The following is a 6,414-nucleotide window of genomic DNA, read 5'->3' as shown; positions in this document are numbered from 1 at the left end:
GGCCTGACCAGTGCCGCATAGAGGGGGAGGATCACCTCCTTGGACCTGCTCGAGATGCATCTGTGGATGCATGACAAGGTGTGGTTGGCCTTTCTGACTGCATCCCCACACTGCCGGCCCATGTTCATCTTGAATCACTGAGATGCAAATGTAGCCAACATAATTGTCCAACCTGAGATTTGTCCATCAAGAAATCATGTCTCTTAGTCAAAGAGTTAAAAAAAAAAGGAAAACATTTAAAAAACTAGTAATTTCCCTGACTCAGCTGGTACTTGAGAGCTAAAAGAGACAAGGCAGACTTTTTTCCTCTTAGCGACTTGCTACAGGCAGCCTTTCAAGTCCTGTTTCCATGGAAACTAAATTAAAAGGGGCAACAAGGTAAGAAGAATTTTCATTAATTCCTAATTTAAACTAACGTTCTGTTTTCCATTCTAGTGTTCAGTTTCATGGAGGAAGAATCTCAGAGGCCAGTAGCTGAGAGCTAAAGCTGCATGTTAGTTTCTATTTTTGATCCTGTTGTGTGAAAACTGTTGTTAAGTCAAGAGAAATAAACTACAAGGTTTTAAATTACAGACTCTTTTACTGAACTATTTTTTATTCACTCAGCTGAGTGCGATCATGATTGCACTGTAGTAAGCAGCTGAGAAGCACTTTCCTTTGTCAGTTTTAGGTGCCAGCTATTGGCTGAAGAATAACAGCACTCTCATCTAGACATTTAAGGCCTGGTGTTGTCCTAGTGAAGTCAGTTGGAGGTTTTCCCTTGATTACAACTGCTTCACGCTTCCCGAGAGCCACGAGCATCAATGCTGATAAGTGTGAAGTGATGCACCAGGGGAAAAAATAACCTGAGATGCACGTACAGGATGATGGGCTCTATATTAGCTGTCAATACTTAGGAGAGAGATCTTGGAATTACTGTGGATAGTTCTCTGAAAACAGCCCAGTCAAAAAGGCAAGCAAAAGACTGTTGGGAATTATTAAGGAAGAGATCCAAAACAAACCAAAAAACGTCACTGTAGAAATCTCTGATATGCCCACATCCATGAATACTGCATGCTATTCTGGTACCCACACCTCCAAAAGGGTATTCTAGAAGTAGAAAAGGAACATACAGAAAAGGACAGGAAGGATGATCAGTGGCTTTGATAGGCTTCTGCATAAAGAGAGACTAAACAGGCAAGACAGAGAAAAGATGACTGGGGGGGTGGTGATAAAGGTCTATAAAGCCATAAACAGCATGGAGAAAGTAAATAGGGACTTACTATTTATTGTCTTTCACAATACTAGAACTTGGGGGGCACACAATGAAATTTTAATTTCCTAACAGTGGCCTCATAACTCCTTGCCCCTAATAGTATACAGAAGCAAGCCTTACATTTCCTAGGATTCCTTTTTCCTAATCCTTCAGGGTTCAGCTGAAAGATGGTTCAGTTTAATTCTTATTCTCCCATGGCTGAAAAAAAACATAGAATAATGATTTGTTTTACAGCTGCTGGTTGGTCTGATGCAATATACATTATCTCTATTTCCCTTGGTGTGGAAACTCACCAGGGAAGTGAGTGGTGCCACATAGAAAGCAAATAAAAATATAGCATATGGTAATTAAATGTTATAATACAATAGACTGCATACATATACACTCCTTTATGAATTCATGTTGGCACTTTCCACATCAAATAAAATCACAGTAAACAAACAGCACTGACATGCAAGATCAAACAGATCAGATATAAATGGCACAACACTAAGTGCTGAATTCTATTTTTCAGGTGGGTCTTGACTGGTGTCTAGAATTATAAGAAATGCAGATTGTGAATAACAAATATTAACAAAAAATACAATTCCATAATCTGAAACAACCTACTGAAAGAACCCTGCTTTATGAGAAAACAGGACACAGTGGCTCTTTTGCGTTTCTCTGCTGGCACAAAGGGATTGTAAATTCAACTTAACTGATTTGGTGAGAAATTTCTCAGCATAGGGGAAAACCCAGGAGGGCTCAGAACAATAATGATCTCAATTCTGCATGGCTACACCTGCTCTTAGTGCAAGGGAGAATTTAGAGAGAAAAGAGGGAACGATCAGTGTAACAGCAGTCCCTTCACAGCATCTGATGAAGTAAGCCCTCTACATACAAAAGTTTATGCTATACATCTCTGACTTAGTCTGTAAAAGTGCAAATCTACTCTGCCTTCAGCCAATGTAACATCAAGGCACAAACAGAGAGGGAGTCTGCCTGGAATCCAGGGTGGAGGATGAGGCTCTGTGCATGCACATGTGTATGTGGGCATACATATGTGTGCAGTTTTCTTGCTTTCTTTTTTTTCTTTGCTTTGTTTCCATACAAGGAGACTGGATCATCAGTCATTATTTGCATGGAATGTGCCATGTTTGTATTCCTTCCAAAGACTAGAGTGCATTCCATCTGCACCAAGTGTACCCTGGTGTCCCTCTTGGAGGAAAAGATTGAAGGACTCAAAGGACAGGTATCCATTCTGTGTGCTAGCAGGGAAATTAATCCTTCTTGGATAGAAGTCATAAGAAGCTGGCAATGGGGAAGCTAAAGGTAAAAGAGAAGTGGCAATGTTTGATTACAAGAAAAAGGATCCCAGAATCCAAAAGTAATAGACTGAAATCAGCAACTGCTTTCAAGCACTCTGCAGTAGAACAGCTGGGAAAAAGCCAAAGGACCTAGGGGACTCAGCAGTCTAGACAGCAGGAAGTATAGGGCCCCAGAGATGGGTGCTTCAAGACCATTGCCCCAAAAAGAAAGAAGAGTAGTGGTGGTTGGTGACTTATTTCTTTGGGACACAAAAGCACCAATTTGTTATCTAGATTTGGAGTCCTGGGAGGTGTGCTGTCTGCCCAGAGCCCATATTCAGGATGTCACAGAAAGATTGCCAGAGCTCGTCTATCCCTCCTGTTTGGCCATGTAGGCACCAATGGCATGGCCAGGAATGACTCGGAGCAGATCAGAAGCAACTATGAGCTCTGGGGAGGAGGATTAAGGACCTTGGAGCAAAAGTGGTATTCCAATCAATCCTTCTAGTGGAAGTTAAGGGCCCAGGCGAGTATTAAATGGAAGTAAATATGTGTCTGAGATAGTAATGTCACTGTAAAGGCTTTGGATTCTTTGGCAATAAGCAGCTGTTCTGGGGAGAAAAACTGCTATCAAGAGATGGGATCCATCTAACCAGGACAGGAAAAAGCATCTTTTGGGAGTCATCTGGTCAATCTAGTAAGGAGGGCTTTAAACTAGGTCCCATAGTGGATGATGAATAAAACTTTTCAGCAATAGAGCAAACAGTCCAGAGGGGAATGGACCAGAAAAGCATCTCAACTCTGGGACAGGGCCAAAGTCACAGGACAGCAACAAGTGGCGCAAAATGAAAACAAGTAGGTCACAGAATGGAAATACATCTGAGGTAGGCATATAAACGTGAGAAGTATGGGGAACAAACAAGATGAGCTGGAAGTCATAGCTTGTGAAAAGAACTATGATCCAATCGGTGCCATAGAGGCATAGTGGGACAGCTCTTATGACTGGAATGTCAACATTGAGGGCTACACAGTTTTAAAAGGACAAAACAGTGAGAAAGGTGGTGGCATTGCTTTGTATGTCAAAAATACACACTTGTTTCCTAGTTCAAGAAGAAGATAGCAATTCAAAATGTATTTGTGTGAAGATAAAGGTAAAATTTCTCAACTTGTGCGGAGGACAATTTTCTGTTCCAGAAAGCTGAGGATACAATTAAGGAATCCTCAGTCTTGAATCCTATCCTAACCAACAGGGAAGAGCTGGTAGAGGATGTGAACTAGGGAAGAAGTGAAACTAGGGAGGAAGTGATCATAATATGATAGAATTCATGATTAAAAGATGGGGAAAGCATGAGGTCAACAGAACCAAGACACTGGATTTCAAAAGGCAGATTTCAACTGATTCAAGCAGAGTCAGTAGGCAAGTGCCATAGGAGAACAGACTGAGTGATAAAGGTGTACAGGAGGACTGGGACCTTTTAAATAGTGTAATATTAGAAGCCCAACAAAAGGCAGTTCTGACAAGATGGAAGCACGAAAAGTGAGAAGAGACCAACGTGGCTGCATAGCAGCTTGATGCCCAAAATACGAAAGGAAAGCATGCAGTCAATGGAAAGATGGGCAGGTCACCACGTTTGCATACCAGGAAATAGCAAGAACTTGAAGAGATAATATAAGGATGGCAAATGTGAAAAATGACCTTCACCTGGCAAGGGAAGTTAAAGACAAGAAGAGGTTCTATAAATATGTTGATCAGAAAAGAAAGACAAAGGAAACCGTGGGTCCACTGTTAAATAGGCCAAGTGAACTCATAACAGAAGATGTCAAAAAGACAGAGCTACTAAACAGATACTCTGCCTTAGTTTTCACAAAAAATAGGCTGCAACCAGATATTATCCAAATAATCATTTGAATGAGGAAGGGGGCAAGCAGAGGAATGAAATAACAAAAAAAACAACAACCCCAAAACCCAAACAAACAAAAAGTAAGAGAACTTTTGATATGTCTGAATTAATTAAAGTCAGAAAGGCCTGATGAACTTCACCCCAGGGTACTGAAGAAACTGGGAGAGGAGATCTCAGAGCCCTAACCAATAATATTTTCAAAGTTATGGGAGACAGGTAAGGTACTGGAAAGGGGCCAACATAATGCCCCTCTTTTAAAAAGGCTATGTTTTTATACATTATTTCTCAGTGGGTGCATCAACACATGCAATTAATGCAACTGAAAAAACTCCAGCACAACTGGAACCACTGTAAACTAATCCCAACATCACCATCACTACATATGCATTTAAGTGCAGTAATTTACTCTGCTGTCAAATAGTACCTGTGTCTGATGGGACTATCCTACACCAGATTAAATCTACTGCACCCTTATTGTTGTGCATATGTAGACAGTGACATTTTACTGCCCAGTACATTAGTCTACTGTGCGGTAAAGCGCATATGTAGATGGACCCAGAATGAAGTCTGAGTGCCCTGTTGTGCTGGGTGTCCTCAGATCTCTATAATAAACACTGAATTTGAACACTCCAGAGATTGCTAAGATTCAGATTTGGGTCTGGACCTGGATCTGAGCTCTGCTGTTCAGGCCAATGCTGTGTCTAACCTCACAAAAGAGAAAAAGAGAGAGAGAGAGACACTGTGTGTAGAGTTGGAGCAGTAACAAGAATTTTGTCAGAAAAAGAACAGAGCCATAGGCTGCTGAGACTCTTACTTCATGCATTCTTGTCAGCCAAATTCCTCATTAACAAATTAAAGTGAACTCAGAGTACTCAGCAGTTTCACAGGGGGGGAAATAACCTAATGGAGTTAGACTGCCACAGAGTCTGTTGGCCTTACTAAATCAGTCAATTTATTCATCCACCCTATCTTGCTTTAGGAGACAGATCTTCAACTGATATAAATTATCCTAGCTTCATTGATCTGCCCCTTAATCGGTATACTTGATCTTAAGCATCCTATTACTTCCGAACCTTCTGGGGATGAACAGCAGTCTAAGGCACACATTCCCATTACATTGCTATAGCATCCCACTTTGCCCTCCCCACACATGGTAAATAATATTTCTTTATTCAGTTGTTTTGTTTATTTTATGCTATTTGGGAAAAGAGTAAGATAAACTACAGATGCAAAAACCATGACCATGTAGGCAAAGCGTGATAATATGAATTAAAAGGTGAAAAACCCCAAAGTAAATAATCCCTAACACAGGGTACAGCCAATTTAGCCCAGTGATTCTCAACCAGACTGCTATGATAGTCTGGGTTGCTATGAGAGCCTTTAAATAAGGACTGTCCAACTGGCAGTCCAAAGACTGCATTTGACCTCCAAAGGGTTAGCAGGCAGCCTCTGGGCTCTCACCTGGCTACCACTCTCCCCCTCAGTTACTCCTACCACAATGGCTGGGAGGGGGCTAGAGTTGCCCAAGCTGCATAAGTGGCATAGAAGGGAGTCAGACTGCCCACACTGAAAGTGGGTGGTGCACGTAGCTGGGAGAGGGGTTGGGGGAGATGCTGTACACATGGCAGACACAGCGGGAGAAAGGTGTTGGGCAGCCCACATAGTGTGCACAGCTAGGAGGTGAGGGAAAGCCAGGAGAGCACCAGCCCATGCAAAGTGTGGTCCCCACAGCATACAGTACCCAACTATCCAGAAGTTGGACAATTCCTATTGCAGTCACTGTATCATAGCATATTTTAAATAAATGTATCAAATTCCATCTTAAAAGTTGTTCATTTCCCCTCAACTTCTGTAATTGCAAGGTTATTCCAGAACCTGATTGCTTTAATACTTAGGAACCTCTTCTGTTTTGCAGCTTAAATTGATTCATGGACAGTTTAGAGCCATTTGTTCTTGTGCAAACTTTGTCTTT

The sequence above is a fragment of the Crocodylus porosus genome, unplaced genomic scaffold (assembly GCF_001723895.1).
Source record: "Crocodylus porosus isolate Cpor-Errol unplaced genomic scaffold, CroPor_comp1, whole genome shotgun sequence".
NCBI classification, from domain to species: domain Eukaryota; kingdom Metazoa; phylum Chordata; order Crocodylia; family Crocodylidae; genus Crocodylus; species Crocodylus porosus.
The sequence above is the reverse complement of the archived record's forward strand: the minus strand, read 5'-3'. Positions refer to the sequence as shown.